This window comes from Mesoplodon mirus, assembly GCF_964341445.2.
Source record: "Mesoplodon mirus genome assembly, chromosome: 1".
Classification (NCBI taxonomy): domain Eukaryota; kingdom Metazoa; phylum Chordata; class Mammalia; order Artiodactyla; family Ziphiidae; genus Mesoplodon; species Mesoplodon mirus.
This window is the reverse complement of record NC_138976.1, coordinates 80,334,926-80,348,195: the sequence shown is the minus strand read 5'-3', so window position 1 is coordinate 80,348,195 and position 13,270 is coordinate 80,334,926. Positions and strand designations below refer to the sequence as shown.

Genomic DNA, 13,270 nt, shown 5'->3' with positions numbered 1-13,270 from the left:
CTTTTACATCATCTTCGTTCAGGAAATATTTGCTGAGTTTAGTAGAGAGAAGACTCTCCAAATTCTGATGATGCTAGCTTTACTGCTGCTCTATCTCTCATTCAAAAATACGTGCCATGTGCAGCTACCCTGCTAGTCACTGAACAAACAAGGTCACATCATGGATTTATCCTGAAGTTTGAGAGTCTATAAACAGTTCCAGTCAGCCCAACAGTCATTTATTCAGCCTGTGTTATGTGTAAGATGCTATAGAGGTTATCATCCATTAAGGCAGACTGTGTGTACATGTATATCCATAATTCAAGGCAATTTGCTCTATTAATAGAGATATAAATAATGTATTCAGCATGGGGAACATGGCTAGGACAAGGCAGGAAACCAGAACCAGTGCCAGATTGTGGAGCGGTTGGAAGGCTGAGCAGTACTCTAATTACCACTGATAAATTCTTCTGTTGCCATTGATAAAGGTTGAAAAAATTTGGAGACACAAAGCCTAGATAGCCTTATTGCCCTAATAGGCACAGAATGGAGTAGTATGATAGTATTGACACCACTTCAGAGAATAACACCATTTTAGTGATAAAAAGCCCAATCTCATCCTCTCCAAAACATTCAGTTATGAACCAAATATACCAATATCTTTGTATTTGGATCCATATTATTGAAGCAAGCCAGATTTAAAACTCTTTAATGCCATATGCCGTAAGATAAAAATCATTAAAGGGAAAATAGTTACATAATCTCCCCAAAGCAAACATTCGGTAATTACAAGACCAGTTCACCCTTCCCTATTCCCCTCCATCTCTCAGACTGACATAAAAGGAGGAGGGAACAAATCAAAGAGGTGAAGGTGACTCACAAAGAAAGAGCTGTGAGAGAGGGAGTAGGGAAGATAGAGAGTAAAAATCATATAGACTGCTTCCCTGGTGGCACAGTGATTGAGAGTCCGCCTGCCGATGCAGAGGACATGGGTTCGTGCCCCGGTCCAGGAAGATCCCACATGCCACAGAGCAGCTAGGCCCGTGAGCCATAGCGGCTGAGCCTGTGCGTCTGGGACCTGTGCTCCGCAACGGGAGAGGCCACAACAGTCAGAGGCCCGTGTACCGCCAAAAAAAAATACCAAAAATCATATAGACTGGGGAGAGAGTTTAGGTAGGGAGTGGATGGCAATGGGGAAGGGGTAGTTAGTTGTGAATAAGAAAATGTAAAGAATGGGGAGAAGGAGACGAGGGGAAGATGGCGGAAGAGTAAGACGCGGAGATCACCCTCCTCCCCACAGATACACCATTAATACATCTACACGTGGAACAACTCCTACAGAACACCTACTGGACGCTGGCAGAAGACATCAGACCTCCCAAAAGGCTAGAAACTCCCCACATACCTGGGTAGGGCAAAAGAAAAAAGAATAAACAGAGACAAAAGGACAAGGACGGGACCTGCACCAGTGGGAGGGAGTTGTGAAGGAGGAAAGGTTTCCACATACTAGAAGCGCCTTCGCGGGCGGAGACTGCGGGTGGCGGAGGGGGAAAGCTTCGGAGCCACGGAGGAGAGCGCAGCAACAGGGGTGCGGAGGGCAAAGCGGAGAGATTCCCGCACAGAGGAGCGGTGCCGACCGGCACTCACCAGGCCGAGAGGCTTGTCTGCTCGGCCGCCGGGGCGGGCGGGGCTGGGAGCTGAGGCTCGGGCTTCAGTCGGAGCGCAGGGAGAGGACTGGCGGTGTGAACACAGCCTGCAGGGGGTTAGTGCGCCACGGCTAGCCGGGAGGGAGTCCAGAGAAAAGTCTGGACCTGCCGAAGTGGCCAGAGACTTTTTCTTACCTCTATGTTTCCTGGTGCGTGAGGAGAGGGGATTTAGAGCGCTGCTTAAACGAGCTACAGACACGGGCGCGAGCCGTGGCTAAAAGCGCGGACCCCAGAGATGGGCGTGGGACGCTGGGGCTGCTGCTGCCACCACCAAAAAGCCTGTGTGCGAGCAAAGGTCACTATCCACACCCCCCTTTCAGGGAGCTTGTGCAGCCCGCCACTGCCAGGGTCCCGCGATCCAGGAACAACTTCCCCGGGAGAACGCACGGCGCGCCTCAGGCTGGTGCAACGTCACGCCGGCCTCTGCCGCCACAGGCTCGCCCCGCCTCCGTGCCCGTCCCGCCCCCCTCCCCCCTCCCCCCTCCCCCCCCTCCCCCATGGCCTGAGTGAGCCAGAGTCCCAAATCAGCTATTCCTTTAACCCCGTCCTGTCTGAGCGAAGAACAGATGCCCTCCGGAGACCTACACGCAGAGGCGGGGCCAAATCCAAAGCTGTGCCCTGGGAGCTGTGCGAACAAAGAAGAGAAAGGGAAATCTCTCCCAGCAGCCTCAGAAGCAGAGGATTAAAGCTCCACAATCAAATTGATGTACCCTGCATCTGTGGAATACATGAATAGACAACAAATCATCCCAAATTGAGGAGGTGGACTTTCAGAGCGACATTTATGATTTTTTCCCCTTTTCCTCTTTTTGTGAGTGTGTATGTGTATGCTTCTGTGTGAGATTTTGTCTGTACAGCTTTGCTTCTACCATTTGTCCTAGGGTTCTATCCGTCCTTTTTTTTTTTTTCTTAAAAAAATTTTTTTTAATTATTTTTTATTTTAATAACTTTATTTTATTTTATCTTACTTTATTTTATTTTATCTTCTTTCTTTCATTCTTTCCTTCCTTCCCTCCTTCCTCCCTCCCTCCTTTCTTTCTATCTTTTTCTTCCTTCCTTCCTTCCTTCCTTCCTTTCTACTTTTTCTCCCTTTTATTCTCAGCTGTGTGGATGAAAGGCTCTTGGTGCTGCAGCCAGGAGTCAGTGCTGTGCCTCCGAGGTGGGAGAGCCAAGTTCAGGACACTGGTCCACAAGAGACCTCCAGCTCCACATAATATCAAACGGCGAAAATCTCCCAGAGATCTCCATCTCAACACCAGCACCCAGCTTCACTCAACGACCAGCAAGCTACAGTGCTGGACACCCTATGCCAAACAACTAGCAAGACAGGAACACAACGCCACCCATTAGCAGAGAGGCTGCCTAAAATCATAAAAAGTCCGCAGACACCCCAAAACACACCACCAGACGTGGACCTGCCCACCAGAAAGACAAGATCCAGCCTCATCCACCAGAACACAGGCACTAGTCCCCTCCACCAGGAAGCCTACACAACCCACTGAACCAACTTTAGCCACTGGGGACAGACACCAAAAACAACGGAAACTACGAACCTGCAGCCTGCAAAAAGGAGACTCCAAACACAGTAAGATAAGCAAAATGAGAAGACAGAAAAACACACAGCAGATGAAGGAGCAAGATAAAAACCCACCAGACCTAACAAATGAAGAGGAAATAGGCAGTCTACCTGAAAAAGAATTCAGAATAATGATGGTAAAAATGATCCAAAATCTTGGAAATAGAATAGAGAAAATTCAAGAAACATTTTTAGTTCTTCTAAACATCTTTAGTTCTTCTAGGTCTTCTAGGACCTAGAAGAACTAAAGATGAAACAAGCAATGATGAACAACACAATATATGAAATTAAAAACACTCTAGATGGGATCAAAAGCAGAATAACTGAGGCAGAAGAACGGATAAGTGATCTGGAAGAGAAAAGAGAGGAAATAACTACTGCAGAGCAGAATAAAGAAAAAAGAATGAAAAGAACTGAGGACAGTCTCAGAGACCACTGGGACAACATTAAATGCACCAACATTCGAATTATAGGGGTTCCAGAAGAAGAAGAGAAAAAAAAAAGGACTGAGAAAATATTTGAAGAGATTATAGTTGAAAGCTTCTCTGATATGGGAAAGGAAATAGTTAATCAAGTCCAGAAAGCACAGAGAGTCACATACAGGATAAATCCAAGGAGAAATATGCCAAGACACATATTAGGCAAACTGTCAAAAATTAAATACAAAGAAAACATTAAAAACAGTAAGGGAAAAACAACAAATAACACACAAGGGAATCCCCATAAGGTTAACAGCTGATCTTTCAGCAGACACTCTGCAAGCCAGAAGGGACTGGTAGACATATTTAAAGTGATGAAGGAGAAAAACCTGCAACCAAGATTACTCTACCCAGCAAGGATCTCATTCAGATTTGATGGAGAAATGAAAACCTTTACAGACAAGCAAACGCTGAGAGAGTTCAGCACCACCAAACCAGCTTTACAACAAATGCTAAAGGAACTTCCCTAGGCAAGAAACACAAGAGAGGGTAAAGACCTACAATAATGAACCCAAAACAATTAAGAAAATGATAGTAGGAACATACATATCGATAATTACCATAAATGTAAATGGACTAAATGCTCCCACCAAAAGACACAGATTGGCTGAATGGATACAAAAACAACACCAATATATATGCTGTCTACAAGAGAACCACTTCAGACCTAGAGACAAATACAGACTGAAAGTAAGGGGATGGAAAAAGATATTCCATGCAAATGGAAACCAAAAGAAAGCTGGAGTAGCAATTCTCATATCAGACAAAATAGACTTTAAAATAAAGAATATTACAAGAGACAAAGAAGGACACTACATAATGATCAAGGGATTGATCCAAGAAGAAGATATAACAATTGTAAATATTTATGCACCCAACATAGGAGCACCTCAATACATAAGGCAAATACTAACAGCCATAAAAGGGGAAATTGACAGTAACACATTCATAGTAGGGGACTTTAACACCCCCACTTTCACCAATAGACAGATCATTCAAAATGAAAATAAATAAGGAAACACAAGCTTTAAATGATACATTAAACAAGATGGACTTAGTTGATATTTATAGGACATTCCATCCAAAAACAACAGAATACACATTTTTCTCAAGTGCTCATGGAACATTCTCCAGGATAGATCATATCTTGGGTCCCAAATCAAGCCCTGGTAAGTTTAAGAAAATTGAAATTGTATCAAGTATCTTTTCTGACCACAACGCTATGAGACTACATAACAGTTACAGGAAAAGATCTGTAAAAAATACAAACACATGGAGGCTAAACAATACACTACTTAATAACGAAGTGATCACTGAAGAAATCAAGGAGGAAATCAAAAAATACCTAGAGGGGCTTCCCTGGTGGCACAGTGGTTGAGAATCTGCCTGCTAATGCAGGGGACACGGGTTCAAGCCCTGGTCTGGGAGGATCCCACATGGCGTGGAGCAACTGGGCCCGTGAGCCACAACTACTGAGTCTGCACATCTGGAGCATGTGCTCCGTAACAAGAAGGCCGCAACAGTGAGAGGCCAACGCACTGTGATGAAGAGTGGCCCCCGCTTGCCACAACTAGAGAAAGCCCTCGCACAGAAACGAAGACACAACACAGCAAAAAAAATTTAATTAATTAATTAATTAATTAATAAACTCCTACCCATAACATCTTAAAAAAAAAAAAAAAACCTAGAAACAAATGACAATGGAGACACGATGACCCAAAACCTATGGAATGCAGCAGAAGCGGTTCTAAGAGGGAAGTTTATAGCAATATAATCCTACCTCAAGAAACGAGAAACATCTCAAATAAACAACCTCACCTTACACTTAAAGCAATTAGAGAAAGAAGAACAAATTATCCCCCAAAGTTAGCAGAAGGAAACAAATCATAAAAATCAGATCAGAAATAAATGAAAAAGAAATGAAGGAAACGATAGCAAAGATCAATAAAACTAAAAGCTGGTTCTTTGAGAAGATAAACAATATTGATAAACCATTAGCCAGGCTCATCAAGAAAAAAAGGGAGAAGACTCAAATCAATAGAATTAGAAATGAAAAAGGAGAAGTAACAACTGACACTGCAGAAATACAAAAGCTCATGAGAGATTACTACAAGCAACTCTATGCCAATAAAATGGACAACCTGGAAGAAATGGACAAATTCTTAGAAATGCACAACCTGCCAAGACTGAATCAGGAAGAAATAGAAAATATGAACAAACCAATCACAAGCACTGAAATTGAAACTGTGATTTAAAAACTTCCAACAAACAAAAGCCCAGGACCAGATGGCTTCGCAGGCGAATCCTATCAAATATTCAGAGAAGAGCTCACATCTATCCTTCTCAAACTCTTCCAAAATATACAGGAGGGAGGAACACTCCCAAACTCATGCTATGAGGCCACCATCACCGTGATACCAAAACCAGACAAGGATTTCACAAAGAAAGAAAACTACAGGCCAATATCTCTGATGAACATAGATGCAAAACTCCTCAACAAAATACTAGCAAACAGAATCCAACAGCACATTAAAAGGATCATACACCATGATCAAGTGCGGTTTATTCCAGGAATGCAAGGATTCTTCAACATATGCAAATCAATCAATGTGATACACCATATTAACAAGTTGAAGGAGAAACACCATATGATCATCTCAATAGATGCAGAGAAAGCTTTTGACAAAATTCAACACCCATTTATGATAAAAACCCTGCAGAAAGTAGGCATAGAGGGAACTTTCCTCAACATAATAAAGGCCATATATGACAAACCCACAGCCAACATCATTCTCAACGGTGAAAAACTGAAAACATTTCCTCTAAGATCAGGAACAAGACAAGGTTGTCCACTCTCACCACTGTTATTCAACATAGTTTTGGGACTTTTAGCCACAGCAATCAGAGAAGAAAAAGAAATAAAAGGAATCCAAACTGGAAATGAAGTAAAGCTGTCACTGTTTGCAGATGACATGATACTATACAGAGAGAATCCTAAAGATGCTACCAGAAAACTACTAGAGCTAATCAATGAATTTGGTAAAGTAGCAGGATACAAAATTAATGCACACAAATCTCTGGCATTCCTGTATACTAATGATGAAAAATCTGAAAGTGAAATCAAGAAAACACTCCCATTGACCATTGCAACAAAATGAATAAAATATCTAGGAATAAACCTACCTAAGGAGACAAAAGACCTGTATGCAGAAAATTATAAGACACTTATGAAAGAAATTAAAGACAATACAAATAGATGGAGAGATATACCATGTTCTTGGATTGGAAGAATCAACATTGTGAAAATGACTCTACTACCCAAAGCAATCTACAGATTCAATGCAATCCCTATCAAACTACCACTGGCATTTTTCACAGAACTAGAACAAAAAATTTCACAATTTGTATAGAAACACAAAAGACCCCGAATAGCCAAAGCAATCTTGAGAACAAAAAACGGAGCTGGAGGAATCAGGCTCCCTGACTTCAGACTATACTACAACACTACAGTAATCAAGACAGTATGGTACTGGCATAAAAACAGAAAGATAAATCAATGGAACAGGATAGAAAGCGCAGAGATAAACCCATGCACATATGGTCACCTTATCTTTGATAAAGGAGGCAGGAATGTACAGTGGAGAAAGGACAGCCTCCTCAATAAGTGGTGCTGGGAAAACTGGACAGGTACATGTAAAAGTATGAGATTAGATCACTCCCTAACACCATACACAAAAATAAGCTCAAAATGGATTAAAGGCCTAAATGTAAGGCCAGGAACTGTCAAACTCTTAGAGGAAAACATAGGCAGAACACTCTATGACATAAATCACAGCAAGGTCCTTTTGGACCCACCTCCTAGAGAAATGGAAATAAAAACAAAGATAAACAAATGGGACCTAATGAAACTTCAAAGCTTTTGCACAGCAAAGGAAACCATAAACAAGACCAAAAGACAACCCTCAGAATGGGAGAAAATATTTTCAAATAAAGCAACTGACAAAGGATTAATCTCCAAAATTTATAAGCAGCTCATGCAGCTCAACAACAAAAAAACAAACAACCCAATCCAAAAATGGGCAGAAGACCTAAACAGACATTTCTCCAAAGAAGATATACAGACTGCCAACAAACACATGAAAGAATGCTCAACATCATTAATCATTAGAGAAATGCAAATCAAAACTACAATGAGATATCATCTCACACTAGTCAGAATGGCCATCTTCAAAAAATCTAGAAACAATAAATGCTGGAGAGGGGGTGGAGAAAAGGGAACACTCTTGCACTGCTGGTGGGAATGTGAATTGGTACAGCCACTATGGAGAACTGTATGGAGGTTCCTTAAAAAACTAAAAATAGAACTACCATATGACCCAGCAATCCTACTACTGGGCATATACCCTGAGAAAACCATAATTCAGAAAGAGTCATGTACCAAAATGTTCACTGCAGCTCTATTTACAATAGCCTGGAGATGGAAACAACCTAAGTGTCCATCATAAAGAAGATGTGGCACATATATACAATGGAGTATTACTCAGTCATAAACAGAAACAAAATTGAGCTATTTGTAATGAGGTGGATGGACCTAGAGTCTTTCATACAGAGTGAAGTAAGTCAGAAAGAGAAAGACAAATACCGTATGCTAACACATATATATGGAATTTAAGGGAAAAAAATGTCATGAAGGACCTAGGGGTAAGACAGGAATAAAGACACAGACCTACTTGAGAATGGACTTGAGGATATGGGGAGGGGGAAGGGTAAGCTGTGACAAAGCGAGAGAGTGGCATGGAAATATATACACTTCCAAATGTAAAATAGATAGCTAGTGGGAAGCAGCCACATAGCACAGGGAGATCAGCTTGGTGCTCTGTGACCACCTAGAGGGGTGGGATAGGGAGGGTGGGAGGGAGGGAGATGCAAGAGGGAAGAGATATGGGAACATATGTATATGTATAACTGATTCACTTTGTTATAAAGCAGAAACTATCACACCATTGTTAAGCAATTATACTCCAATAAAGATGTAAAAAAAAAAGAATGGGGAGAAGGGAAAAAAAGGATATGATGATTCTGATTTGGTTCCCTGTAATATCCTTGGAGAGATACAAGAACAGATTTCCTTTTTAATGTGGAGGAAGAGACAAGACTGCCTACTGAACAGTTTTTCTGAAATGCCACACTCTTCAGAGACTGAAACCTTGGGGTCCCCAATTTATTAGGATTGCAATATGACCTAAAATATTTTGGTTGAAGTGAAATGCAATACATGTACACCAGACACTTCCAAACTAGCAATTAAATTCTGATTTACCCTAGAAAACTATTTTCTTAACCTAGTGACACAATTTCAAAACAATGGATATGAAAATAAAACATTTTAGGGATTCTGAAAACCCAATTAGGACATGGGTTTTTGTTGTTTTTGTTGTCTAACTACCTATTATTTTTCCCAGAAGCAAGCCACTTGAAGTATCTAGGTCAGAAATGAAAATCTCTCCACACCAACTGAATCATAAATGCAAGCATTTAATGAAAGCTTCATTTCTTTACAATCTATGGAATACATTAGCCAGTTAATGTTTATCTTTTAAAGTGCCATGTCTTTTATTTATGATAAAAATATGTATATGCATGTGTGTATTCATGCCACATAAGTGGTGTACACTGATACATTTATCAAATTAATTTAAGCATGTAATAACCACAATGCCACAAAAATCCAGGCTTACAATTTGTTTATTGTTAATATCTGACATCAAAAGTTCCTGGAGTCTCAAAGCTGTAACCTAAATAATTAAAAAACAAATAAACAATTTATCGCTCAGTGCTCCAGAGTATCTAAACCTTCCACAAAGTGGGCTAAATGATTAAGCATAGGTTATAATAGTTAAAGGTACTGAATATTTGCATTCAGAACCAAGATAGCTCTAAAACAAGCAACTGGGTGAGTGGGAGAATCACGCAACCTGAAGCAGATAAATACACATCCAGAGCCCATGATGTCCACAAGATGAGTGTGGAAATAGGAATCTAAAACAGAGGGAGAATGACTCTTAAAGAAATACCTGTGTTATAAACTGCTTAACATCATGGCTTGTAACAAGCCATCATTTAATGGCCATTAACAGGACAACCAGCTAGCAATTACTCAGAAAGTGAATACTTTTCAAATTTGTGTGAACAATAATAGTGTATGGATATGTATATAAGATAGATGTTAAGGGACTTCCCTGGTGGTCCAGTGGCTAAGACTCTGCACTCCCAGTGCAGAGGGCCCAGGTTTGATCCCTGGTCAGGGAACTAGATCCCACATGCATGCTGCAACTAAGAGTTCGCATGCTGCAACTAAAGATCCCGCATGCTGCAACTAAGAGCCGGCTCAGCTTAAATAAATAAATATTTTTTTTAAAAAAGATAGATGTTAAGACTGTTGTGGGAAGCCCCTTGCAGTCCTGCTTAAAGGAAGGACTTCATCCTTGAACAAAAGCTGAAGGTAGTTCTAAATATACGTTCTCCTATTCTCTGAGAGTAATGAAATGGGGCACAGCTCTCCTTTTGATAAAGACCCGTGGAAGGGAATAAGGCTGAGCAGCAGTCCTTACCTCAGCTCCTAATCTCGATTCCATTTCAGTCCCAAGCCATGTCCCAAGAAAAGAGAAGGTAGGGGTGGAATGAGGAGAAAGAAAATGGCTCCAGAATCAATCGAGGGCAGAGGCTAATCCTGCTAACCTGCTGATATGTTGTCTGGCCAGCACTGTGTTTTCAAATGGAGAAAATTTACATTTAAAATAAATACAGATTTCTAGCATTTCAGAAAAATTAGAAATCTCTGAGTTGCTATGCTCACTTCAGCCAGAGTTGAGTAGTTCTTGCTACCTTTAGATAGGGCAGGTGTTCTCTGGTTTACCACACTCCTCACCTCTCTCTATTTTGTTCCACCTGATCCACTTTATTCATGTGTGCTACTTGCCCAACCCTATAGGCATGAGGGTTTACCACTCTGGGATTAATGTACCTTCTAAAAGCTCCAAGCAAAACTGTCATGCGTTTACAAAAGATTCTATAATTTCCTGAGTTTCCAGTCTGCTCCAGGGTGAGCTGCAAGACATGGAACCTTGCCTATTTATAGTTGGTTCTCTCATAATCCATACAGTACATCAGTAAATGTTGCTTGTTACAAGCTAAGTGTAGAATGGACCAGAATAACCCTCAAAGAGCTCTGAACATCTTTAGTTTACTCAAATCCAAACCTTTGGATCCTCGGTTGGCCTTAAACTGAAATAGTCCTGGATCATTAAGGGATAACCAGTTGTGCCGACATGGAGGTCACAAATCAGACACCCTGCATGGGGGCAAGTTGATGTACGGTGGAAAAAGAACTTGACTAGTGCAAAGGAGAAAAAACTTCCCTCTACTATCCTAGGTTCTGTGGTTGGCCTAAGAATTCAACTGACATAAGACAGATTAACAAGAGAAAAACATGCAAATTTAGTTTAGTATTTTTATGTGCACATGGGAGTCATCAAAAGAAAAATGAAGACTCAAAGAAGCCATAAGCCTGAAAGCTTATGTATCTTTTTAAACAAAGAACAATGAATTGTGGGGATGTGACAAGACAAATGGTCTTAGGCCACAAATAGTAAATTGTGGAACGGTGACTAGGAAATATATGGGGAACCTAATGGGAGATAAGGGTTATTTTAGGAGATTTGTTTGTACAGAACCATTTCACTGTTGAATCCCAGTCTCTGGTGATAAGAATGTTCTTCTCAGTACAAGAGGGGCACCTCTTTCATAGGACATTTTACGACCTGCTTTTAGGTACAAAGGGGGACGTCACACAGCCCTTCCTGCATGTGCTGTTTCTCAAGCACCTTCAGCTCAAAATAAATGCCAAAGTGGCGTATTTTGGGGTGGCATGTTCTCAACCCCTTCACTAGGCATTAGAAGTCCCAGATGAATTGATTCCATAAATAAATGCTTACTTATTGGGACTTCCCTGGCGGACCAGTGGTTAAGACTCTGCATTTCCACTGCAGGGGGTGGGGGTTTGATCCCCGGCTGGGCAACTAAAATCCCACACACCTCGTGGTGCAGCCAAAAAAAACACAAATAAATGCTTATTTATTGCTTACTATGCACTAAGTACTGAGGATACAAACATGAATACAAGATCCTTTAAAGAGTTCAGCCCAGGGAGGATTCAAATAAATAGATAGTTTCAGTGAAAGCTATATGAACTTGAGCCTGTCATTTAACCTTTCCAAACTCTGTTTTTCACCAGAAAAAAGGGGTTGACATGTCTGTTTCTTGGGGGCTTATTTCTTGCTACAGTGAGAAACAGCTGAAATAATAAGACTGCACACTTTGCAAGCCATGAAACACAGGCAGTAAGATGATAGAATTGGATTCTTCCTGCCTTTGTTTCTTAGGACTGCAATATAATAGATTGCAGTCAAAAAGGTAAGCATGAGACACACTGCACTCCAAACAGAGTTTTACAAAGAAATGGCCCCAAAGAACCAGCTGCATGCCAATCAGACTCTGCAAGTAGATGGATGACACAAAGAAGAATCTGAGCATGGTTCAAAATACATTTCCTATAGTTGGGAGTAACAGAAGACTCTTGCCTGACTCACGCTAGAGGCATCTAAGGCAGAGTGTGGATGGTCCTGGGGAAATCTACATGGTAAGAGAGGGTTTAACTAACTTGATTGTTTTGGTGGGGGATCGAAGAGGGAGCTGCCATGTTGGTACTGCATTACCCACTCTGAGCTTCCCTAAGCAAGAGAGACGGGATGTTTCCTGTTGACCAAAGTGAGTTATTCAGGACAGAGTGACCTCTGTTATTCTTGGGTCCTACAGAGTTGGGCCACATAGACGTATGAGGTGACCTTAGTAGAAGCCGGATGCACACCCAATGATATCTGAGGACTGAGCAAGGAGCTGCTTGTTAACACCTGGGTTACAGATGCATCCATGAAGGTAAAATGACCTACAGGAGAGAGAAACCCAGCAAGGGAAGAGTCCATGAGACTGCAACACAGGAGCAAGAGTCCATTTTTGTTCCAAGTCCCTGCCTTCCAGGATTTCCAAGAGAGGCTGGCATTAACCATCTGCCAAGTCAAAGAGCCAAAGCCAGCTAGCCAAGAGTCAACAGCCTTATCCTTTTATCTCTCCCCTCTCCCATGCTACATTTGACTCTAGGAAGGAGGCAAGCAGGGAACATGAAAGAGGAAGAGGAGACAAACTTGCTTCCTCTCCTACTGTAGGCTTCAGGCCAAAACAGGAAAGATTTCACATTTCAGGAAAGAGAGATTTGATGTTATATTTGCAGTTTTAACCTTACATGGCCCTGGACGTTGTCGAGACTGAATTAAAGTTGTGTTTATGACTTAAAATGACCATAGGACAGTTGTTTACCTTACAAACAGAAAAGACGTGGGAGTAGCCTAGATCTGCACCTAGGGTCAGATGATTATCCCCCGCTAAGAAAGAATAAAGGGAAAGTAGGGAACATA

At 41.4% G+C, this 13,270-nt stretch overlaps 1 protein-coding gene across 1 annotated transcript in view; it reads right to left on the bottom strand.

The window, feature by feature from the left end:
* Nucleotides 1-13,270, bottom strand: part of TMC1 (transmembrane channel like 1) — a 391,450-nt gene that overhangs the window by 265,768 nt on the left and 112,412 nt on the right. The window lies entirely within an intron of this gene.